The sequence below is a fragment of the Mus pahari genome, chromosome 1 (assembly GCF_900095145.1).
Source record: "Mus pahari chromosome 1, PAHARI_EIJ_v1.1, whole genome shotgun sequence".
Classification (NCBI taxonomy): domain Eukaryota; kingdom Metazoa; phylum Chordata; class Mammalia; order Rodentia; family Muridae; genus Mus; species Mus pahari.
In genome coordinates this window covers 143826459-143852152 of record NC_034590.1, presented here as the reverse complement: position 1 = coordinate 143852152, position 25694 = coordinate 143826459, and the positions used below count along the sequence as shown (strand labels likewise).

Here is a 25694-nt window from a genome sequence, read left to right as displayed (position 1 = left end):
ACCTCCTTGGGACTAGAGAGATGGGGTAGTGGGTCAGAGCACATGCTGTTCGTGTTAACTTACGTCTTGCAGTAGTCCATAACCCTTGGTTACAAATCTAACTTAGAGTGATATTCTCAGGAGTTGCTGTATTTACCTAAAGAAAGACTGTGAGCCTTGAAGGAGAGAATGTCTTTGCTCCTCATTTGCATTTAACTCGATAGTAGTGTGATCAGCTCAGAGGGAACACCAGTGATGCCTCCTCTTTCCAGTTACAGAGAAGAGTGACAGCTGGCCCTGTCAGCACACTTGCAAGATGCAAGGCATTGGTCTGTGCCACCATCCCGTGTGACTGTCAGCTGTCCTGAAGTTTACTTTTGTGATATAGTGCATAAAAAGCACAGGCAAATCCTCCCTCGCTGACTATAGGTGTGGCAAGGGCAGTTATCCTGTTATATGGACAGATTCGTCATCCACCAAGTGAATACACTGTTTGCCTCTGGCAATTGTAAGGTTTAAGTAATATGTTTATATATGTGTAAGCATTCTATATGTAAATGTAGATTTTATAGATTTTTAAGTCTAAGCTATATATATGGACATACGTGTGCACATTACATACAGTGCTCAGCTTGGTGCTGGACACGTGGTAGCGCTAATAAGCAGTAGATGTTATGTACATCAGGTATGTGAGAGTGCTGTGTTTATAACCGTTGTTATTTTGTGCTGGCTCTGTGTGGTGCCACTTTCTGTATGCTAGCCCCGGTCCAGAAGCAGCAGTGCTCTTTGCAGGAGAATGGAAAGGGTGCCAGGTTCTCTATGAATTGCATCCAAATTCCAACTTGCTTTTCTTCATCACTATCCTTTTGATTTTTAAGCCTTATTTCTTAATGCCTACTCTGGTCTCTTGAAAGCTATTAGAGTTGATATTGTTGGTTCATGATCCTTCTCTGGGACAAGGAATGGGAACGTCTAGAGCATGTGCAACACAACCTGATAAAGATGTATTGTTGCGGGAAATATTAAAAAAATGAACCTACCAACTCTCTGTGGTACCGGACCACGCTTCCGTGCCCCTGCTGCCCCACCACTCTCTGCGGCCAGTCCCCGAAGCATCTGGCTCCCTTGTGCCATGAGCCACTAGTTCCCTCTCTTCTAAAATCCCCTGTAACCGGCAGTCCCACACTCCAGTGACCAAATAGATTTGCCATCCTTGCAGTTTGATAACATAATACCCAGTAACCCAGTAAAATCAGACTCTTAATCTTATAGTTAACCAATTAGATTTATGTATCAATAAAGTAAAAATTTACAAGATGCCAATAAGTAATTTCAGAGCCAATTGATAATGATAAAGCTTTAACCCAATATTTCTAACCTTATGAAATCGTAGCTACTTATGACTGGTGATTGCCACGCAGGTTCATGTCCGCGGCCATGGTTCTTTTTGCCTACTCTGAGATGCTCTGTCTCTCTCTGTCTCTCTGTCTCTGTCTCTGTCTCTGTCTCTCTCTCTCTCTCTCTCTCTGCAACTCTTAGCTCTGTCTCCCTTTTCCTTGTCCAATCACAGGCCTCCCTCTAATGTAATTGGACAGGGAAAATTTTAAGTCTTTTACATTTACTTATGGGAAGAAATTACTTGTAAAGCAAACTGAATTTATTAGGTGGCCATAGCTTTTCCCCCAGTAGCTTGATTAGAAGCTTGATGCTTGCAATTGGCCAGAGGTGAGAATTGTGGTCTCTTACCCTCTTTCCTATCTTGTTCACAAAGTTCCCACTTAGAGCCCTAATAATATAATATTGAGGGTTCTTAGTTTTTTTTTTCCTATCTCAAACAAAGGGCAAAAGAAACTGATTCTATTAAGGTCCCCGTGGCAAGGTCACATTATGTGCTTCAGGCTGACTTCGAATGTGTGACCTACCCAGGCTGGCCTTGAGCTCTGCATCCTTCTACTCCCTGGAAGTCATAGGTACACACCACCGTACCCACTGTTCATCATTTACTTTCACTTTTTGAAGAACTTCATGTCTCCTGCAGTAGCAAAGTTATATAGGGGCTCACAATGTAAGACTGTGACAGACCTAGTGCTTACTATGTAGATCTGGCTGGCCTCAAACTCAGAGAGAGCCCTTTGCCTCCAGAGTGCTGAGTTAGAAGTTGCCATTTTGCTTGGTAGCTCTACTTACAGGCCTGTGTAAGCCAGTGGTTCTCAATCTTCCTAATGCTGTGACCCTTTAATACAGTTCTTCATGTTACAGTGACCCCGGCCATAAAATCCTTTTCATTGCTACTTTATAACTGTAATTTTGCTACTTTAATAAGTGGTATTATAAATATCTGTGTTTTTTTGATTGCCTTAGGAAACCCCTGTGAAAGGGTTGTTGGACCCCCAAAGGGGTCAAAGCCTGCAGGCTGAAAATGGATGGCTTATATTGATTTTTTTTTTCCAGGATTGTTAAAAGAATATGTTCTGAGCCATCAAAGTCCTAAATGAATGTTCATTTTCTTAGAATTATTGACATTGTAAGGATAGACTTGAGGATCAATAATGGATTTCCTGGAAGAAGTTTCTCTTGTACTTGGTGATTTTTACATAATTGAAATCTGCTTCTTTCCTGTCTTTGGAATTGAGGAACCCAGACAATGAAGAATTCACTGCTGGTGGTGAACACTGGTTAAGTAAGTGGAGACTTAAAGGATGTATCTTGGTTTTCCAAGTTTTCTTCTGGGAAGAACTAAGAATGCCCAGACAAGCTTTCCCATAGGCCCTTGCAGGTCCCAGCCCACTGCCCAGTTGTAGATCGCCAACAGTAGATTCTTAGGCGGTTGTTAGGTGGCCGGCAGCTCTGACATAGGAATGGCAGTGGACTAACCACCATGCTGCTTTTGTGATACTCTGGGTCCTAGACCCCATCTTGAGCCTTGTCACCCTCTTTCCCAGGAAGCAACAGGGAGACTTTGGGAGGCAAAGCACCCCTGACCTAATAATGGCTGAACCCAGTCAGCCCTGGGCAGGCCCGTCTGTCACCAAAGTTTATGCTCTTCATGATCGCACGCTCCTGGCTGTGTTTCTTTTGCTGGGTCAGTCAGATTCTTTCATTCCCTTTATGCGTATTGTTCACCCTTCTGAGAAAAAAAGACTTCTAGTCCATATTGCTCACTGTGTGGGTGTGTCCTGTAGCATTAACTCACATCCTTTGGTTTGATTTTTACAAATAAATCCTTCCACATTGAGTTCATGACTGTTTTTTCCTGTGTGTGGTGGGGATGCGGTCCCTGGAATGCAAATACAAGTTTGGGTTTACCATTTCATTTTCTTTTTTAAAGTCAGCCTTTTCTTTGGGGAGAGTTTTAGGAAGATGAGCCTCAGAGTTGTCATTCGGAGGCCAGTGGTGGTAATTGTAATGATGTGGCTTTGAGAAGGAAGGAAGGAAATAAGGAAGGAAGGAAGGAAGGAAGGAAGGAAGGAAGGAAATAAGGAAGGAAGGAAGGAAGGAAGGAAGGAAATTTTTACATGGGTGGAGGAAGTGGAGAAAAGAGACCAAAGAGTCCTGATGGTTCCCGTTGGCTGAGAAAGAAGACCGTGTCTTTTGGCATGCCTGTTTGTTCATTTTCCCCTTCCTGTTTCTAAGCAGTCCCGTGGTTGTAAAGCATTATTGAGTAGCCATTGCTTTTTATCCTCATTCAGGTCACTTGTCAGGGTTTTCACTTGCCTTCTGTGCAAAGGCTGAAAGGAACAGATACACGTAGAGGCGATGCTTCTGAAACATTGCCTCGATCCTCCTAATACTCTCTGCTTATAAATCGGGCCTGTGCATATCTGAGGGTTGTGAAGGTCCAGGCAAAAACAGTTGAAATGCTGCTGAGGTTTTTACCCTAGTTTCTTCCTTTTCTAGTGAGCTGGGCAAATGTTCTCAAAGAACTTACAACACCCACGAGGCAGCAATATGAATGAACAGAGGCATAGCATCTTGTCAGATCTTGAAACTTTTAAACAATACATTAAATGAACAATATACAGAAATGCAAAAGTTCCCTGTTTGTGGAAAATGCAAGATCCAGGAGACGTGTGCTGACTTAGGATGGGATGTTCTCTCCTCTTCTCCTCCACGGAAAAGCATGTTTTAAAAACATCTGGAGTCCATGTGCTTGCGTGTTTATGTTCTGTCTCTTCTGATGGGTTGAAAACAAGAATCCCAAACTGGGGTCCTTCCAGGGTGGAGGGCAACACAAAGTGGGGACAAGTGTCAGAAGGTAGGTGACATCGGGGCTGAATGTGTCACATGCCAGGGAGCCTGATGTCCCCTCTAACTAGAGCAGGTGCTGCTTAGAGCCTGTTTCTCGTTGCCAGGAAGTAGCCCCGGTGGAGGAGTGCCTGTGACAGATTGTCCAGTTTTCCAGATTTCATGGAAATGCGGATTTCTATGTAACTTAGTAAAGACCTTTACACCATTGCTACATGGGTCAAACTAACCAGCCTTGTTGTTTGGTTTCCTTTGGGTTCATGGGTCATCATTTGGAATGTTTTCCATTTTTTACCATTGAAAATATTATGTATGACCCTGGGAACTCATCAACTAGTATTTCATATTTAAATTAACAATTTCCAATTACAAATTATAAACCTTCTGGTTGAATTTGAAGTGTAGCGTCTCTGCTTGCCTTGAGTTGAGCTGCAAGCACCTACTTACTGTAGAGCCTTACAGTGAGCATTAGTGAAGGTTTATTATATGGAAGTTTAACAGCCCACAGGCTATGAATGTAAGAATCAGAGGTGGATATGAACATAGGCATAGAAGCTGTCTACATGATATATCCATATGTTCTCTGCTTATGGTAGCCTCTACCTTGTCAAGCAGGTAGAGAAAACACTTGCTTTCGGAAACACATGACTGACAGTTAAGGTGAAAGAGAGAGAGGTTGTGTGTGTCTGTGTGTCTGTGTGTAGTGAGAGGGGCCAGAGCAGAGGTTGAGAGGTGAAGCGCTCATGCAGGTATAAAGATCTGAGTTTGAATCCCCAGAACCCACGTAAAGCCAGGAGCAGTAGAGTACATCTGCAGTCCCAAGGCTGCTCTGGAGAAATGGAGGCAGAGACAGGACAATTTCGGCTACTTTCCAGCCAGCTGGCCTTGTATATCTTGTGCATCTGTGAACAGAACGGGGCCCCTGTCTTAAAGCAGGCTGGGATCAACACCGAAGTCTGCTCACTGACATTCACACCTGTGCTGTGACATGCATGTGCCTGTGCTCACACACAGCCAGTGTAAACGTACGCATGCTGCGTGTGCGCACAGAGGCAAACTCGTCGGATACAAAGAATGAGTCTCTCTCTGCCTTAGACTCTCAGCTGCAGTTTCTCTGACCAAGTTGTTATTTTTTTATGTTTCCTGGTGGTTACACTTCTGTGTTTCCGAGAGTCAAAGGATGTCCAGATTTTCCCAATAGTGTCCTTCTGTTTTTGGTTGCAAATGAGAACTTAAGAGAAAAAAAATCCCCCCATTTGAAGAGTAGTGAAAACCCCCATGCATTTCAAGAATAGCTTTGAAAGGAAAGTAAGGTTGCAAAGACTCCTGCAGACGGTGTACTGCCAGCAACGAGCCACTACCACATCTTTGGCGCCTTGGTGAGGAAGCTCTTGGCACTGTCCAGAGCCTGCCTGGGACAAGTGTTGCTTGCTCTACACTTAGTTCTGGGAGGGAGGGAGGGAAGGAGCATGTGACTTATGGGTACACACTAAGTGTCAGTGTGGAAGAGGTGATAGCCTCTTGTCATTTCTCATGGGCTGAGCCGCTTCACGCTAGCATTAACCCCTAGCCCAAACAGCTCAGACACTCAACATCATTACATCAGCTTCTAAAATTGCTCCCCAAGGAAGAGAGTGAAAGTTTCTGGGCCAAACAGAGGTAAAGGCATAGAGCCTGTGTCTGTAGTTCCCAGGACTCAGTAGCTCATGACAGCAAGGAAGGAATGAGAGTGAGTTATTCTGTTCTCACAGTGGTGGGACTGGAATTCTGATTCATCTGTGAGTTGGCTCCCAAGCCTGTGCCCTTGAGCACTTAGGCAGATGGTGCAAACAACAGAAAAGGTAGCCTCCCCAGTCCTTCCCCAGTGTCTGCTCTGAACATGCAGCTTAGAAGGATTTAGTGCTACCTCCATGCTTGTCACTGTCATCTGCTTCGAGGCAGCACAAGAGGCCTTCTGGTAATATGGGCACTTTTGTTGTCTGTGTGCTGTCCTGGGGATTGGACCTTGGGCCTGTCCATGCTAGGCAAATGCAGAGCCGCTGAGCTAGAATCCCATCTTTTCATTAGAGACAGGGTCTCATTAAGTTGCTCTGGCTGACCTTGAACTCACTTTGTAGCCTTGGCTGGTCTTGAACCTATAAGCCTCCTACATCCTGAACAGCTGGGAGTCAACCTGTCCTGTTGGCTTAGATCAGTGGTTCTCAACCTGTGGGTCATGACCTCTTTCACAGAGGTGTATATCAAATATCTTGCATATCAGATATTTACATTACAATTCATAACAGTAGCAAAATTACAGTTATAAAGTAGCAACAAAAATAATTTTTTTGGTTGGGGGTCATCACAGCATAAGGAGCTGTATTAAAGGGTTGCACAATTAGGAAGGGTGAGAAACCCTGGCTTGAGGTATAGCCCTTACCCCAAGTCTGATCTCACTATGTAGTTCAGGTTGGCCTTGTTCCCCATCCTGTGGTTGTTCCTTCTTCCTTCCCTCCCACGTCCCTCCTTTCTTTGTTTTCCTGTAAGCCTCATCTTAAAGCCTAGCTCCTAAACAAGACCACCCCTCCTCACCCTGGGACCACCCCCTGAACACCCAGTGTGTGTCTGCCAGCAATCTAGTTTCTGCTACTTCAGTACTTGCTTTAGAGAAAACAAGGAGGAGGAAGTACGGAGGAGGGGAGATAGAGGCTGGGTATGTATCTATATGACTTAGTTATCTGATTAAAAAAACAGATCAATGGAAAGTTTCAGAGACTTAACTAAAAAATTCCTTCAAGAAAACCCCATGGATGCTAACTGGCATGCAGCTTCTAGCAAGGGTGGAAAAGTGTCAGGAAAGGGGCAAACAGTATCCCGGTTCTACTCTTGTTTCTTTTAATAATCTGATGATCCCTAATACTCTTTATAGTGTGTTAATAGTATGTTAATGGACCTTTCTTACTCTCCTGTCCTCCTTAGTCCATATATTGCCTATTGGCCGGTACTACATTTGAATTACAGAATTTGAAGTGGGCTCTAACCACACTGGGTGTATGGGCACCAATAAGAACATTCTGGGTTTTGATGTTAAATGTGATCTATCTGGTGGCCATCAGGGACACAACCTCCAGTGTGAAGCCAAGAGATTGTTCTTCTTGACTCTTAACTCTTCCATGGTCCTTAATTGTTCTACCTTCAAATGAGTTCTTAGAACAAATAGTTCCAGGCCAGTCCCAACAGCCACGGGTCTTCCATAAGGCAACTGACTTCAGTTGTGCTTGAACTGGAACCATGTAAGTCCTAACTGTCCCCCAGAGGTAGCGGGTCAAAGGTGGGCTTTTCCATGTTAAGCTTTGTGGAATGAGTAGCACACAGAGAAAATACTTGTGCACTCAATTCAGGTCACTACATCCAGCTGGAGTTTAACATGCTGCATTTTTATCAGAAATATTTAATGCCAAAGATCTTCCAGGGCGCAGTTTCTTGCCTGGCCCCAAGTCCCTTCCAGCAGGGTTCTCTGGAAACGCCACTCTCATTTTTCCTGATCTTAGTCCTCGTCCTGCCCCTGTGATGTGCACAGTTCTACTGTGCCTGTCACTTCCTGGAAGCAGCTTTTTTTTTTTTTTTCCCTGCTTCATACGTGACAGACCCTTCCCACCTCTTTGAGAGTCTGTCCTGTATGGTGGACTCAGGAGAGCCACAGTTTCATGGTAATTCCCAGGGTTTAGTTACAGTGGAGTTAAAGTTTGTGCTGTTATTGCTGGAACCAGGCACATATTTAGGCCCCAGAGCACTGTGTTGGAGGAGAGGTTCTTGAGCTTGGCCCAATATCTGGTGTTTCCCAGGCTCGAGTGGTGCTTTTTTTTTTTTTTTAATTCCCCTAGGCCAGGCCTCTTCAGCCTCCCAGAGAGCTGTTGTTCTCTGGCAGGATCTGGGGAGAGCTGGTCTGGAGCACTGGGAGCAGGTGTCCTGGCCACTTGTGGCATTTGAGATCAAGTATCAGTGACTTCACTCAAAGCATACACAAGTGTAATCAGAAACGCTGGGCCTGTGGATTCCTGTAACTCAAACCCCAGTCACTATGGGACTGATTGCATAGGAAATGACCCTAAGAAGAATACTTATGTAAGAGGATTTAATGTGGTTTTTAGTGTCATAGGGTTTTAGAGAGGTTCCTTTTCTCCCTGTGTAATATGGTCTTCAGTAGAAGCAGTGAGTGGCCAGTTAGCACAGTATGCTCAGACCGCTTGCCCTGCATACAGGGAATGCCTTTCCAATGGGCATCAGGGTGCAGATTCACACTTGCATTTGGCCAGAGAATGATGGATCTGAATGCAACGATGCCTAGGGACTGACCATGCTGTGTATCACCAACTGTTAGTACATGTTCTACATGTCAAGTATAGAACAGAAAGCCACTGTCTGGTGAGTACCTCTTAGTTCCTGAGGGGAGATTCTGCTCTGACCTTATCAAGGCAGGAGACCGTTGCTGGGGATGCAGCTAAAGCTGTCATGGACTTCGGAGCTAAGATTTTTGCATTCTAGGAGGGCAAAATGGTAAGCAGCTCAGGGCAGGGATGTCTGGATTAAAGGTGGTGGCACCTGGGTCGTGAGCAGATGCACAGGGAAAGACGTGCTGGATACTCAGTCATTCCTGAGGGGGCAGTGCAGCCAAATGCATTTGAGCCGAAACCAAAGAATGTGTAACTTTGCTCTGGAAACATCAGTATTAAATAAAATACAAGAGTATTTCTCAAGGTGTAGTCTCCTGACTATCTGTGCCAGAGAGATGATGGGGGCAGTTAATGGTTGCTCGCGCTATGCCTGCTCTGTGTGTGTGTGTGTGTGTGTGTGTGTATGTGTGTATGCACGAAAGGAAGAGAGGATATGTGTAAATTTGTGCATGTATGTATGTAAATGAGTACTTGATGTGTGTATGTGTGTGTATACTTGTATACACGTGAGCATGTATGCGTGTAAATATGTATTTGTATGAGTAGGTATAGTATACCTATGTATGCAGAGGATGTTTGGCAGTAGATTTCTGAACCTTACATAGACCTACCATATCATAACCTAGAAGTGCAGAGGCTTGGAATCTGCCTATTTGTTCTATAAATCTTTAATCCAGAAACTATAGTCCTGTCCATTTATTTAGGTGTAGATTGAGTTGAACTGGGGAGAGACTGGGATTATAAAAGCTGAGATATTAAAAAAAGATGGGACTCAAATCTGCTTGCCGATTTGGAAAAGAGAGGTGCCCTTGAACACAGGTGATTTTTTTTTTCCACACTGTCTTTGTAATTTTTTATTTTAACACCTTTTGGAAAATGTTCTGAACTCAGATAGAGGTGTGCTCTCTGCTGGCTTTTATTATTTAAAGATTACTAGTTAGCTGGTTCTGCATCTAACAACTTAAAACTGTGTGCTCAGTTCTATTATTTAAAGATGAAGGATTTATTATTGACCAATTTGAAGGTGGCGGCATAAATGTGACCAATTAAGCATAGCTCATTCTTGAAGTGTCATGGGAAGTTTGAGTCGGAAGGAGTTGTGGTTGGCCTCTTATCCAGCAGTGCTGGAGTCCCCATAGCCACATTCTTTATACTCTGCTAGCATCACTGTGGGCTCCTGTCTGCCTAGTGACACATCAGGGTGCTGACCTTGTAGTATTGTTCTGGGATCCAATGAAATGACTTACGCAGAATGCTTGTCCTAGCACTGCAAACATAGTAAGCGCTTACATGCCATCCAAGGAGTGAAAAAAAACCACACCCAGAGAGATTATGACTTGCCCGTGACTGTGCTACGAACTCCAGATGGGGAAACCAGGCCTTTGAGCTCCCACCTTTGCCTATGAACTTTACTAGTTAGCTGGTTCTTCATCTGTCAACTTAAAACCGTGTGCTCACTGCAAGGGCTAACATTCTGGAAGCCTGATTGGTCTCAGTGCTCAGACTATTGTGAGTCACAAGGTCTGACCCAAGTAGGCAGAGATGAACAGCGCCAGCAGAACTCTCTCTCGTATTGCAGTGCTGTGCTCCCTCACCAAGATGCAGCCTTTAAAGATGGCTGCTAGGAAAACCGACAGAACGCCAAACTTGGTGAGAATGGAGCATGGTCACAAGAGACCTACAACGCAGTGGAAACGGTGGAAGACACTTTACCAGAATGACCTCAACGCGTGAGGGGAACTGTGACACAGGTGTGGTGCTCTTCTGAACTTTGCTGCCAGGTTTCCTGCAGAAGGCAGGGAACCATCAGTAACCACACCAAGGCCTCTGCTGCTCCATCAATTTGACTGGCACTTGCCACTGGTAATATTCTTTCATTAATGTCTGACATTAACACCTACCTGGCAGTTTTGTTAGAATCATGAAAACAAAATAAAACAAACAAACAAACCCCCAAATGAAAACCAGTAAATAATGCCTTGTACACATGTGTACATGTTTGATACTAAGCATGTGTGTGTAGCAGATTGATGGCTTGGAGTGAAATTTTTCGCTGAGAACCCCAGGCGTGTTGAATTGTTTATAACTGCCTTGTTTCCTTTTTCCTATGTTGATAAAACTTCCTTTCCTGTGTTTGAGCAGAAGGTGTCAAATGTTTCCTGCTGTTTATATAATTGAACTGAAGTTTCTAATAATTTTATATAAGAGAGAGTGGATTTTGTCTTTTCAAACTTATATCAGGACATAAATTGTATTTTTTAAAAATTATTTATTTATTTATTTATTTTGCCCCATATGCCTTGTAAACACCCATGTCACTCTGTGGATATTTGCCTGGAACTCACTGTGTAAGACTCCTAAGCTCTGTCTGTAGGAGTATTTCCTGTGCTAAGTGAACTGGCTCAGGTGACTGTTGCTGGGAAACCCTACTCAACTGTTGATAGGCAGTGAGAATAGATTAGCACCGCATGAAGATCTCTGGGCAGCATTTAAGAAGGCTTTGACTCCTTTTTAAAGCTCAAGTTCTCTACCACAAAAAATGTTTTAACTCTAGCATATCTCTGGTGGGTTCCATGGTTCACGTTGCTAAAGCTGACATTGCTCGCTCCCTTCTCATCCCGTAAGCTTCCTGGGTTTATCTCTGTTTCCTGGGACTACCTTAGCCATCCTGGGAGCCCATGGAAGATGATGGATAGGGAAGGCAGCTTCTCTGGATGGAGTTGGGCTGATGGTTTAATTGTTGGTGATTTGAGTACTAACACTGCTTATAAAAACAAGTAAGTTGAACTAAAGGATTATCCCAAGTAAAACCACACTTTATGGGTCTTCTTTGACTAGCCCTTAGACAGTGTTAGCACCAGGTCTTTGATGTGGAGTGGGTACCCTAAGGCATATTTATGTTTTCCTTAGCTTTGTGGTCTCTTTCTTCCAGATGTGGTCAGAATGGATCTCTGGGGGGAAATCTTGAATGACTTCCAGACCAGTGAGATGCAGTATTAGGTCTGAGGCCTTTGAAGTCTACACCACTGACACCAAACAGAGCCCAGCTCCTCTTTAACCAGGAAAAGATGTCAGGTGTCATTCTGCAGCAATGTGTGACTTATTCCAAGCTGCTTCCCTCTGGGGTATTCTAGGTATGATGTTTAAGCAGCCAGGGTAGCTTGATCACCTTTCACGATGGTGATGGAGTCAGATGCCATAGATAGGGGTGGATGTTTATGTGGTGCCTCTAAGTATAAGATCCCTAAAATTCAAAACCTGATTAACAAAAACAATAATAAAGTAATGAGAGTCGACTGAATACATAATACATAATTAATTGCCAGCCATACTCTGAAATCCTAGAGTCCTGAAGCATAGAGGAGGAAAGTGTTTTGCTTACAGCTGGGACCTAGAGCTACATCACTTGGATGCTGTGCGATAGCTTAACCTCGCTGTGTCTCTGTTCGGTCCTTCACTTTTAAGGTGAGAGGAAGTGTCCAGGGTACCTGTTAGGGTGACCGTGTGAGAAGTAGAAATTGGAATTGCATCTGATGATTGCTGTTTATATCAGTTGCTAATGGAACCATAGGGCCAGAGAAATGTCCGTTCCCTTTCTGTTTTTAACGATTTCTACTGACCTCTGGTCAAGATCCCACACTTGGGAATCAATGCTCCTGGCATGTCTTTGGGAGTTGGAGATAGAAGATGAAGCCTCAGGGCAGGTAGCCTCCGTGCCTGCCTGATAGAAAAGACTTGGGTTCCCAAGTTCCTGTGAACTCACCTCCTGCTCCACACTGGAAAGGGTGCCTCTCTGTGCTGTTTGCTGTCCTTTGCCCTTTTGGGATTTATTTCCTTTTGCTAGTTCAGATGTCTAGATCAGAGTCCAGTTTCTACAACAAATGTGCACAGTTTTATGTATAGCTTCAAATAAAGCATATATTCTCCTTAGGAACATTTTACTAAAATTTTTTTGTAATCAAGGTATTCTTTTATTGCCACGGTAAAATGGCCATTCCCCTGCCTCGTGTAACTAACCACCATTACTTAAATATTAAGAGTAGGAGGTCATTGTTCTTGTTTTCGAGTAACAACTGTTCGTTTAAAATAAAACGATGCTGAAGAATTGTTTTTCTACCCTTGCAAATGACTACTATTGATGCTTCTTCATTCTGTGATTTAAGTCAGATCTAACAAAAGGTCGGCTCTGTCTTCTTGAAAGTCATCATTCATCGGCTCTTTCATCCGTCTTGCAGATGTCTAAAGCATTTTTAATAATTAACTTCAAAACCATTGGCAAAGAACAGTACTCTCTAGTGAATATTCAATTGGAAAATGCCTCTCAATTGTACCCAATTTTTTGTTTGTATTTGAACGCTTGAGCAAAGTCAACAGACCCGCAAGGCATATTACTTAGCTTTTTTTTTTTTTTTTAATCTTTATTTATTTATTATATGTAATTACACACATAGCTGTCTTCAGACACTTCCAGAAGAGGGCGTCAGGTCTTGTTACAGATGGTTATGAGTCACCATGTGGTTGCTGAGATTTGAACTCAGGACCTTTGGAAGAGCAGTCGGGTGCTCTTACCCACTGAGCCATCTCACCAGCCCATTACTTAGCTTTTTAATATTAACTTTGCTTAGACTTGACGCCCAGCTAGCAGGAGGCGGGATGACAGAACACATTTAGAGCCCAGTCGCCACTGGAAGACTGGGGACACTTGTCTTCACGCTCTTGTCTCAGTTCTCAGAGGCATTGACCCTCACCCCAGAAAACGAGCGTTCCCAGTGGTTGATTTGAACGCGATGCTGGTGGGTCCTGTGTTGATCGCTGAGCAAACAAGAAGGTAAATCCTAATGCTCAGCTCTATAGTTCTGTACTTTTTCTCTCTCTCAATATTCTCAAAACCTTTTAAGTTTCTTTGGGAATTTCCGGAAGGAATTACTAAATAGAAAAACACCATTTGGGCTTCATTTCAGGTGAACATCACAGCTGGGACTATGTCTATGTCTTCCTTTGTGGTCTCTCTGATCACACCTCTGATGGTGGTATCCTGGGCCCTGCATTCCTGAGGACACGTGACCGTCTTACCTGGAATACACATCCCCTGGCGTGTTGGTCCCCACTTTTTTCCTGTCTGGAATGAGACTTTGCTGACTGCCTTTAATGAAGTACAGCTCTTAAGCCTGCCTAGTCCCCTTCCTGCTTCCTCCCCGCACAGGCCTAATGCCTGACTAACCCCATGGTGTGGTGCGTCTGTGCTGTGCGCCTGCACGCTGCTGTTCTCTGGCCTGTTACCTAGTAGAAACTCTGCAAATACTTGGGCTGAATGAATCCAGTGAATAAGTGAGTGAAACTTACTCAGGGAGTTTGGTATGTGGGAGAGGGTGATTTTGGTGACCGTGAAATCATTAGGAGGCCATTGTCACCGGCCCCTGGGATTTAATGAAAACCCAAACCAAGGCCTTGGAGAATCAAGGTCAGTGTGCTAATGTTTGGCAATGAAGGAGAGAGCAAAAGGGAACAATCTGGAACAATCTAACTTGGCAATAAGAGATATTCTTTTGCTGCAACTAAGTTAAGGAATTGTGGGAAAGGCTTCAGCGTTTTAGAAAGCAAGTTGTGTGTATTAATAGGAAAAGAGATCAATTTATTTCTGAATGTGTGTTGGTCTGCAGGATGTTTTTTCAGAGGCTCTAGCCTCCCTCCCCCACTAAATTGCTGATTTTACTTTGAGGTCAAATTTCCTAAAGTGTTTTAAAAGCTAGCCAGGAAGGCAGGCTTTGGCCTCTAGGGAGTGTATATCTTTAGATGGCGACATTTTTCTGTATCTGGGAATCAAATTGGAATTACTGAAGATCTGAATACTTAATTAGCTTTTTAGGATCTTAAGTCACTAACAGAATTAGTGTTTAAATATGAAATTCGTTGTTCTCCCACTTGTCAAATGCTTCTCATGTATAGAAGGATAGGCTTGGAGGAGAGGCCGTGACTGCATCCTGTGCTCTTCCCGCTCTCCGGACCCCCTGGAGGACCCAGCATTGGCATCTTCTCGAGCATCTTGTTTGTGAGCCAGGCTCTGTTGTGTTTCTTTTAAGATCTTGAACCTGGGGAGATGGTGGACTGCATTAGACTCTGAGCATTTCAAGTGTGCTTTAGGAGTAGATAGACTATGACTCACTTGCTGAATTGTAAGTTAGTAACTTGGATGATTCTCAGCAAATATCTAGAGGCTTTGCAATTAAAAACTCAAGAGTTGATGTCTGTGAGGTTCCTGCTGATTTGCCTTGGAAGCATTGATTTGTCCTGTTGCTTCTTACCCGCTACATGGAAGACTGGGGATTTTAAGAAGAAAAGATGTTGGTGGTATGTCCTTTGTGGCTCCATTTTGTAAGATTGTTTTGTTTTTCTATTTAGCTAGAGATATCCGAGACTGTTACTTGCATTAACATTCTGTGTTCTTAACCCTACATTTAGTGAGAAGAAGATGTGAACATACCGACATGGATGGGTCTCTCTGTGTGTGTGTGTGTGTGTGTGTGTGCACACGGGACATACTCACAGCTCTTTGGCTTTGCATCTTCCCAGCTACAGGGTGGGTGGCTCCACAGGCATTTGGATATTTAACCTATACTTCAATCAACAATAAAAAGGAGATTCTTAGAAACTATTACCACTAAGCTTTTCATTAGCTTGAGCTTCTTTTTCTGAACTGTGAGTCTCTATTAGGATTTTGGTGTGTCTCACCATGGTCTCAATAGACCAGGAAAGCCTATTATGTGTATTTGCTGACGCTGGGCTATTTGAATCTCCATCTATTTGTCCCTGGCAAGGGAATGTTATTACTGCTGTTTTTTTTTTTTTTTCTTTTTTAAATGTAGCTAGTATCCAGGCTTATTTGTTTTCTTGATCAGATCCTTTAATTGGATTTATTTCTGCTGGTAGTTGGTATTGGTGCCTACGGCAATTTAGCTGGGGACTAGTGTGTCTCTGCCTGCCTGTCTGTCTGTCTTTTGTAGGCACTCAATTCAAAGCCTTGACATACTAGGCGAACACTTGCTCAATCAGTCATTGAGTTACATCTCCAGCCTTGTGTTGTTGTTGTTAAGTCAGAGTACACTCTTGTGTTAAATTCTTTAGTCTCCATCTTCTATCTCTCAAATCCTGGCATTGCCAGCAGGAGCTACCACACCCTGCAAAAAGTTCCTCCAGAAGGAATCAAGTCTGACGTCTGTCCAGATGTATGGTCATAAGGTGAGCTGACATTTGCCCTAGGGTGTGATGCACTCTGCCTTCTGAATCACCAGTGTAAGCTGTGATATCAGATGCGGCAGCAGGTGGCGCTTGGGGGTGGTGGCAACTGGTGACTGTTGTGGAGCCACTCCTGCCTCACTGTGCGCCTGCTTCCCTGAGCTTTATCAGAATGGTTTGATTTCGCTGCTGTGAGCACAGCTGACAGGGAAGACAAAGGCTTCCAGGTGGAGCTTCAGTAGCTCACAGTTAGATGGAATTCGGTGGTGTTTTGCTTTAGTCGGTCCAGATGACCACGAACACAGGAGACCTGCTGCAAGAACACGAACTGTAAGCCTTGTAATGAGTGCCATGAAGGTAACACGGCAGAGAGCACATGCCTTAGAACTATTAACTCTCATCATTGATCCAGACACCCAAAGCAATGATCCAGAGGCATAACGTGGAGCTTTGCCATCTGCCTTTCTCTGTTGAGGTCATTTCAGTGTCCAGCAAGCTAAATATTTTTAGTTTGTGAAACGGAAGATCAAAGAGGCGTAGATTGAGGTGAAAGTAGCCCCAGCTTCCCGAGTAGGAGTGATCATCAAATAATTATTTCCATGTGTTGAATTTTCACTTGTTGGCTGCTGATTCATTTCAAATACATGAGAGGAACTATATCTCCACGTTTCATTCTTAGAGCAAGTATGTAAACATCACAACATGGTTCTGTCTTCCAGATAAGATTCCTGAGTCATACAAAGGACAAACAGCTTGACCAAGGCCATGTGGTTAACCAGTCAATGACTCTTAAATCTTGCTGGCTCAGTCCAGTTCCAGGGCATTTCATCATCAGTTAGGATACTCTTTTAAGTGAATGGTGAAACCTCAGCAAGCAAGGTTAATGGGGACTTTATTGAGGACAAGGGTAATCAGACTTCATTGAAGAATATTTAATGAGGGCTTCTGTATGTTCCAGCTGTGTGTGTTTTACTTTCTGTCAAATGCTTCTGGTTTGTGGCTAGCACAGCTTGACTGAGTGTGGCCATTGCTGACTTGCAGGCCATTAGATTTTACAAGCTGTGAAACACAAGGGGCCTTGAATAGGAGAAGCTATTCAACATTTGCCCCCAGTGACAGTTTTTATAGAGTTGAGTTAGGACTCCAAACACAAAACGGAAATCAGTATTGATACCAAGTGTAAGTCATATGGCCATGTGGATGCTGCAAGAAATTATCATGAACTCAGCAGCTTGAGCATCATGAGTTTGCCTTTTGACAGTTGTGAGTGCCTGAAGTCTAGTACCTGCTTTAATGGTCTGAAGTGAAGGTGTGTGTAGGGCTGCCCCTCCCTCTCTGCAGGGTCTAGGAGAATCTGCTCTTTTCTCTTGTAGCTTGTGGTGGCTCCAGTATCCCTTTTCTTGGACTGACTTATTTGTCTCTGGGAGATCAGTTGCCTTCCTCCCCTACACCCCTGGTATTTGGTATCAGGCTGGTTCCTACACCTTTGACTGTATATAGGGATGAACCAGGCCTCTCCAATGCAATATCTTTAGTCTAATTGCATTTGTAAAAGCCCCTCTCCCCAACCCCTTGGCTTGCTGCCTTCCCTTTTTACTTTGTAAAGAAACATGCATAAGTTTTAGGGATTATGATGTAAATTCCATTCAATAGGCCATTGTTAGGCCTGCCACATGTTGACAGAATTAAAACCTTTCATCTGTCCTGAATGCACCTAATTTAAAAAAAAAAAAATTGCTAACTGCTTTTACAGTTCACAGAGGGTAAAAATGTATAAATATTCCATGGCCAAACAAATCTGAGGATTATTGGGTAGGATATCTATCTTTGAGGACATTCACAATGCAGTCAATTCCTGCTATAAAGAAAGTAGCTTAACTTTGTTGAGTCCAAAATTCCTCGGACTTGGATTACAGAGTACTTCTTTTGGAAGGGCACACCTGTTCATAGTTGGTAGAATGCCTGAGAATGGAAGGAAGCTCTGGTCGAATTTTTATTCCCATTAGTATTTTTAAAGCTTGAAGTATATGTTAACCAATTATGTGTTGCTTTATGACTTAAAAACCAATGCAAATAAGTAGAGTTAAATGACCATCCACCCACCCATCCATCCATCCATCCATCCTTTAATTGTTAATATAGTCTTACTTGGTAGCTTAAACTGTCCTGGAACTTATTCTCAAATTGGTCTCAAACAATTGGCCACCTCCAGGCCTTAGCCTCCTGAATTCAAGAAGTATAGATTGTGAAGTCTGCATCTTGCAATACGTGAGTTTTGGTGTTGTGTTTGAGGAGTTTTAGGGGTTAAAAGCTATGAGTTATGAAATGGGTGGAGTTGTTCTGACATGGAATGGTCTAGAGGACTCTCACAGAGAAGGATGGGGTGGGGGGCTTGCAGTGCTCTTAGTATCTGCCACCTTAACATCCACATAAGAAGTTTGCCAACTTTTCTCTAAGTGATAGGAGCTATTAAAGGCAGCGTGAATAGTAGGGAGGGAAACAATTTTGGACATAAAACTACTGCAGTCAGAGTACGGGGTAAAGCTGGACGGTAGCGTCAAAGACAGTTTTAAACAGAAGCTTTAACTTTCTAATGGTAGTGCTGTATGTCGACCACAACTAATATTGAGAAATGATTAATTTGAATCATATTTTATCCAGCTTTCCTGCTTTTTATATAACGCCCCCTCTCTGCACGCTAACATCTAGCATGCCACTGTAATATCCAAAACGAATTCAAGACCATCCAGTACCTTCCCCTTTGAAAAGGACTTTCCAAACTGTACTAGCAGGCCAAGTGCAGAGCCAGATGAGGAAGCTGGCTGAGTAAACAAATGTAAAATCATAGTTTTAGCGGTCACAATGACTGAGCCTACAGCTGCCAAAACAATATTAGCTGTTCTCAGAGAAATAACCATAACAAGACAGCAGCTCCCAGAGAAATCCCCCTGCCTCGTCCCACACTGAATTCTGAGGAAGATTGCAGATCGCCCTCACCTTGCTAGGATTCCCTGTGACTTCATAGCTAAAAGCTGACCAAATCATAATAACCTACCATGGGGGCAGGCAAAGTGAGGGACGAGGCCAAAGGGTTACTTAGTCACTATACAAACCAACCACTGCCTGAAAGGGTTACTTGCTACACCGATGAGAACCCTGTTGCTCAAATCTGCCCCTTACAAAGGTATAAAAAGTGTGTTCTTTCTTTGTTCTGGGTCTCTCCTCTGGCCTGCTTTCTGAGAGGGGAGTCCCCAACATGTTGGATCAATAAAAATCCTCATGCGTTTTTGCAGCGATGGCGGTCTCTGTGGTCTTTGTAGGGGTCTTTTGACAAACTCCAACACCACATCCTATCTAGAGGCTTCTAGGCTGTGATGACAGATTATTTCTCTCCTTTCTCCTTTTCGTGATGACCTTGACAGTGTTGAGGAGTACTGATCAGAGGTGTTTATGGTGACCTTCGATTGGGATTGGCCTCAGAATTTTCTGATTAGATTGTTTTTTGCAGGATCAGGGAAATGAGATATTCTTCTCATTATACTTTTTATTTGTTTGTTTTTGTTTTATAAGGCAAGGTTTCTCTGTGTAACCCTGGCTGTCCTTGAACTTTCTCTGTCCACCAGACTGGCCTTAAAGGCTCATTGTACTTTTTCAGGTGGAGAAAGCACCATGGTTTCTTTTCTCTCTGCTGGTGTGACCTGGGTTACCTCAGGAGGCTGAGACAGTGACAGCAAGCTTCTATGCTGTCACGTAGCCCACACACGACGAATTGTGCTCAGATGAAATATCTACACAAAGCACTTTGAATTCTTCTAGATAAGACTTATGTTTGTGTCTCAGGGTTTCCACTGCTGTAAAGAGACACCATGACCAAGTCAACTCTTATAAAATGACATTTAATTGGGTCTGAGGTTCAGTCCATTATCATCATGGTGGGATGCATGGCAGTATCCAGGCAGGCATGGTGTTGAAGGAGCCGAAAATTCTATATCTTGATCCAAAGGAGGGTCTCAAAGCCTACCCCCACAGTGACACACTTCTTCCAACAAGGCCATACTCACTCCAACAAGGCCACACCTCCCAATAGTGCCACTCCTTGGGTTAAGTGTATTCAAACCACCACAGTATGTTAACCACTACTTATTGACCATGTCATTTTATACATAACAGAAAGATATCATGGATAATTTATACTTCAGTTTTCCACTATTTACTGACCATGTCATTTTGTACATAGCAGAAAGGATTCATGGATAATTTATACTTCAGTTTTCCACTATTTACTGACCATGTCATTTTGTACATAGCAGAAAGGATTCATGGATAATTTATACTTCGATTTTCATCCAGTAGTGTGTGCTTTTATTTGTATTACCCTAGACATCTCCACTTTGGTCACTGGGAGGTCATTCTGGTGGCTCTTGACACACCCCATAATCGTGATGTTTGTATGCGTGTTCCTTTTCCTCCTTTATTTCCTAGCACTGCAAGATGATTGCAAACCAGTCAAGCGTAGGCTTCTTAGGGCAGTGTTTAAGTTCCTTTAGATATATATGCCTGATAGGATTACAGTGTAAGAGATAAAACCACGAGTTGTGCAAACCTTATACAGGGGATTTAAAATATGGGTTTTACTATAAACAGTTTGTAGCCCGTTTGAGGCTCCCAGTTAATTCCTGGTTCACGTTTGAGAAGGAGTAAGGATGCATTTCCTTAAACTTTAAGCATGGTGAGATTAATAATCTTGATTGCCAAGCTGATTGGTTTTAAAGTCCCCATAGAAACAAACCACTCTTTAGGTCTGTGCAGAACTTTCTAGATTATCAAGTTAAGGTAGCATGATCCACCCTGTATGTGCAAGGCACCATTTCCTGAGATTGGGGTCCAGGCTGAATAGAAAGGAGGAGGGGGCCAGGTAGTGTGGGGCACACCTGTTAATCCTACACTCTGGAGGCAAAGGCAGGCTGATCTCTGAGTTTGAGGCCAGCCTGGTCTACAGAGTGAATACCAGAATAGCCAGGGCTATACAGAGAAACTGTGTCTCAAAAGAACAAAAAAGGAGGAAGTAAGAGATGAAAAGCTATAGAGGCAGCATGTGCCGTTTACCGGGTGTTGTGTCACAGCAAGCACAAGAGCAATTCATACATGTTCTATTGAAAAATTAACATTGCTATTGAAATTCCTTTATAGAAGAAGATATACTGTCTCTGGTTGGCAGCTTCATAGCAAATTTTATTAGCTGTACTGGAATTCGTTTATTCTTAGCTGGGGAGAGAATTGCAACTGGTTTATGGAGTGAAGAGTTCTTTTTCCTTCCCAGGTTCCCCTTAATTTTTCTGTTTTGTTGTTGTTGTTGTTGTTGGTGGTGGTGGTGGTGGTGGTGGTGGTGTGTGTGTGTATTTAGACATTGTTTTAGTTAGGGTGAACAGACACCATGGCCAAGGCAACTCTGATAAAGACAACATTTCATTGGGGCTGGCGTACAGGTTGAGAGGTTCAGTCTATTATCACCAAGACGGGAACATGGCAGCGTCCAGGCAGGCATGGTGCAGGAGGGGCTGAGAGTTCTCCATCTTCATATGGAGGCTGCTAGCAGAATACTGGCTTCCAGGCAGCCAGGATGAGGGTCTTAAAGCTCATACCCACAGTGACACACCTACTCCAGCAGGTGTAGTGCCACTCCCTGAGCCAAGCATATACAAACCATCACAGGCACATCCACACCTTGTCGTCCATGTGGAGGTCAGAGGACAGTTTGTTGGCATTGGTGAGATGAACTGAAGTCATTGGGCTGAGCCTTCTGACCTCTCCTTTCTCCCCTGCCTTCTTCCTGCTTCTGTTGTAGATAGATGGTAGAAGTTTGGCTGGAGGGCAGCTTAGGGTAGGAATAGCCTTAAGGGATAAGGTTGGGGCCCCACAGTGCTGACCTTCAGCACTAGGCCAATACATTACTAGTAACTAAGCCATCGGTTTGCTAATAATCTGAACAAAAAAGTAGAAAGTCACATAATCCAAATAAATGGAGTCTAAAATTTTCATGTCATTGTTTTATTTATTTTCATTTATCTATTTATTTGTGTCATGTCAAAATGCCTGTGGCAGTCAGAAGATAACTTGTGGGCGACAGCTCTCTCCTGCACTGTTAAGAATGACCTTGAACTCCTGATATCCCTACTTAACACCTGAATCTAATTATATTTTTATGGTTGCCTTCTGTTAAGTTCAAAATTACTTTTGTTGTTGATCTTTTGAAGTCTTCCATACTTTTTACTGTCTAACAAGTGATCACTGAGCCCTGGTTGTGTAGTGAGCAAGCGTGTGATTGCCTCTTTCTCATTGGCTGCTGCCATTTGTATTTCACAGGTCTTTGATGTGTAACTGAGGATATGTGTTAGTGAGCTTTCAGCTATCTGTAGAACTGCAAACATAGTTGCTGTGCTGTTTTGCCCCAAACACTATTATTCTTTTATTACTAGAACACTTTTGGACCAAGCCATTGATCCTGGAGTAGGTTGTCTTTGACTATGGGAGTCTGCCAGTCTCAGGTGCTGTTCCTCCTGCACGTGGGTCCACAGAGACAGAACAGCTTTCCTGTGTCATATTCTATAGCAGTTCTCTCCTAGTGAGGAAGAATTAATTTAGTCCAGTGGTGTGCTAACCCAACCCTGTCAACCAAGAATATCTACTGGGCTCCTTTCTGAAGAGCTGTGCTCATTTGGAATATAAACCTTTTGTTTACTTGGGAGAAAGTCCAAATCATCTTGTAATGGATAAAACGAGGGTACAGTCATCTGCTTTGTGAAGTTCAGAGTGAGCATAGAGTTGGAAGAGCAGTGCCCTGTATTCTGAGCAGGAGGGACTCTTGTTAAACTTGCTTTTCAAACTCCCGTCTCTGTGGGCTTATGACAGAAGCTGTGTGCCTTGTTCTGTTGCTGCGGGTGCTGTTTATGCAGCAAGAAAAGCTTTAGGAACAGAAGAACACTCAGAGGGGGCATCTGGACTCCTCCCATGTGGCCTCCACAGCCAGGACTGCCAACCTGGGGACTGGCTGGCACCTTTTTTTGATTCTCCTGCCTGTGTAAGTCTGACAGGAGAAGACATTAGTAAAGTCTTTGTAGGAGGTCACTCGCCTGTGATCTGGTAACTTTGAGACTCTAATGAATACCATTTTGAAGGTGCCAGGGCATAGGCACCATGCCAGTCCCTGTGATGTTATAAAGCCCTCCTTGGTGCTGAAGGGCAGTGCCATTTCCATATGTGTGCCAGTGATGTAGCTGCCTTGCCATCTTCAACGCTGTCTGCCAATAACAAGCTTGATTTTTATATTCAGATTTTGGGTCCCACTACTTTGCTGAAAGCATGTACCATTTTGGTCTTTAGTTTTTTCAAAACAGGATTGTGTCATATCAAGAGGGCGATTTGACTTCTTTCTCACTTCTTTCTCCCCCTCTCCTTGATCACTCCATAATATGCAAGACTAGATTTTTTTTTTTAGTACTCAGAAACCGCTTCCTATTTATTTTGCTTCTTGACGCTGTGCCTGCACCTCTAGCACAGAATCTGGGTCCTAAGCCAGGAAAACCTAGTGGCGCTCAAGAACAGAACCTCTCCTGAGTAGAAGGGGCTGCCAGGAACTCATGGCTTGTTTCTAGGAGATTGAATATTACCTGGAGATAAAACTCTGGTGGCTGTACCTGTCATTTGAGTCTAGTCCTATTTCTGATGGCTCTGTCCTGGCTCTCTTGTTAGAATTGGATACAAGTGACTTCCCCTTCTTGGATGTCTCCTAGAGCAGGTTGCTCATCCAGGGGTCAGCATCTTTATTTTCAAGGCTCTTAGCCCCATCCTCCATATCACCTTTAAGTGTTGCCACACTTGGAACAGATGCCTGTGAACTTTAGTATAACTTCTCTATGGCCAGACACCACAGTTAGCTGAGTAAGGCATTTGGGTGCACACCGTCAGGGGACCTGCTTGCTGTAGTTCAAGGTCAGTGTAGATCCTGAGCTCTGGATATCTTCCCTTAGGATTTAAAGTTACAGCAAATATTGTCTTCAACAAATGATGGCATGATATGCATGCATCATATTTTATCAGGCAAGTCACTGTGATATTCTTGAAAATATAGTTTTCAGTAGCTAGTTGTGGTGGAGCATGCCTATAATCCTATAATCCCACTACAGGATGGCAGGATGGTCCCAGATGTGAGATCTTCTGGAGCTAGACCCTGTCTCAAAGCAACAAGAACAACAAGAACAACACAAACAACAAGTACCACACAACAACACTCCCTCCAAAAAGACCCCTCCCAAAATGTCAATAGTGGGAGTTTTACTGTTTGTTGATTTATATTGCTGTGAGATTAAAAATAAAGTTGGAAAAAGTACTGACATTTAGAAAATGAGAAATGTCCATGGTATCTGTTGAATTCTATTGATCTCTTGTGTGTAGCATCACTAGTATAAAATCTGACTAAAAGAAAATAAAGACCTTGTATTTTAATCTTTTTCTGTGACTGAAACAAGATTTTTTTCAATTCAGTTCTTTCCTAAATCCTGCATTCTCGGTTTGTTCACTCTCCCCGTATGTCCTAGCTCTTCCGTGAGAGCCTTCCTTGCTCTGCTCTCACCCCACCATCTCCTTTGCCCTCTCTTGAAGCAAGTCCTTGGTGATTCTACCTCCTCAAAGCATCTTACACTAACCAGTTTCTGCTAAACCCGCCACTCCCAGCTCTTGCTGCCTGGGTGGCAACATTCAGATTTTCCTACCCGACTACCTCAACAGAAAACAAACCTCCTTCAGTACAAAGCTGCCCAACATGTTTGGAATGGAAACTTAAGAGTTTTTTGGAAAGTTAGTTGTGTTGGATGGTGTTTTGCTGGGGCAAACACGTGAAGGAGTGTTTTCCCGAAGTGGACACAGGTGAAAGGGAAGGTAAACTGGCAAAGGAACGTTTCTCTGCGGTTCATGCAGATAAAAGAATGTTCTGCTAAAGCAAGCACATGAAAGGACACACGATGAAGGATTCTTTGCTACAGACACACATGTATTGGTTTGCCTTACGTGCATAGTTGAGCTCCATTTGCTGGGACTCCATAGAGAGAAACTTGCCAAAAAATGTCTGGTGGTGTGCCTCAGATTCTCGCTCCTTCCACGGGCTTAGGCTGACTGGCCGAGTGATGTCAGCTGAGACAGATGCATGTGCTGAGGCAAGGTCCATAGAGGACATGTGATGATTAGAGCGCTCTAAACTGGACGAATAGTGATGGAGACAGAGCTTGGCTTGCTGATAGAGCCGGCTGTGCAGTGCTTGTGGGGCTCCAATTTTCTCTGATCTTCAATTCCCTGAGAGAGGCACAGCCAAGAACTTCTCCTGGTATCCCTTTGGGCCCCTCCTGCTGACTCGGGCCAGGCTGAGGCCTGGCTGTCTCTGCTAGGTAGTTCCACCACTGCTGATTCCGGTTTCCTGTCCCAATTCTACTGAAGTGGACCGCTGGTGTATTTGTGAAGTTTTGCGGGTGGATCGACCTGCCGCTGTTGTTTCCTGTGAACTGAACTGCTGATTTTTTGACAGTGCAGATGGGATTTGTGCCAAAGAATCTTTCTAAACAGGTCTACTTCCCCATATCCTTCCTTTTCCACTACCCCTGGTGGGTGGTGGGCTAGAAGGAAGGTTAAACTGTTTAAGAATCATTATTAAAAATAGAGGTTGAGCCAGGTGTGGTGGCGCACACCTTTAATCCCAGCACTTGGGAGGCAGAGGCAGGCAGATTTCTGAGTTTGAGGCCAGCCTGGTCTACAAAG

General features: G+C 43.6%; 1 protein-coding gene across 5 annotated transcripts in view; it reads left to right on the top strand.

Moving 5' to 3' along the window:
* Sgms1 (sphingomyelin synthase 1) overlaps window positions 1-25694 on the top strand; it is a 257314-nt gene that overhangs the window by 55715 nt on the left and 175905 nt on the right. The window contains exon 1 of one of the 5 annotated variants that reach the window (XM_021195017.2): window positions 13310-13485. The exons of the other annotated variants lie outside the window; for them this stretch is intronic. The gene's annotated coding sequence lies outside the window, so the exon portion shown is untranslated. Of the gene's footprint in view, window positions 1-13309; window positions 13486-25694 lie in introns of those variants that run through there. 5 annotated transcript variants of the gene reach the window in all.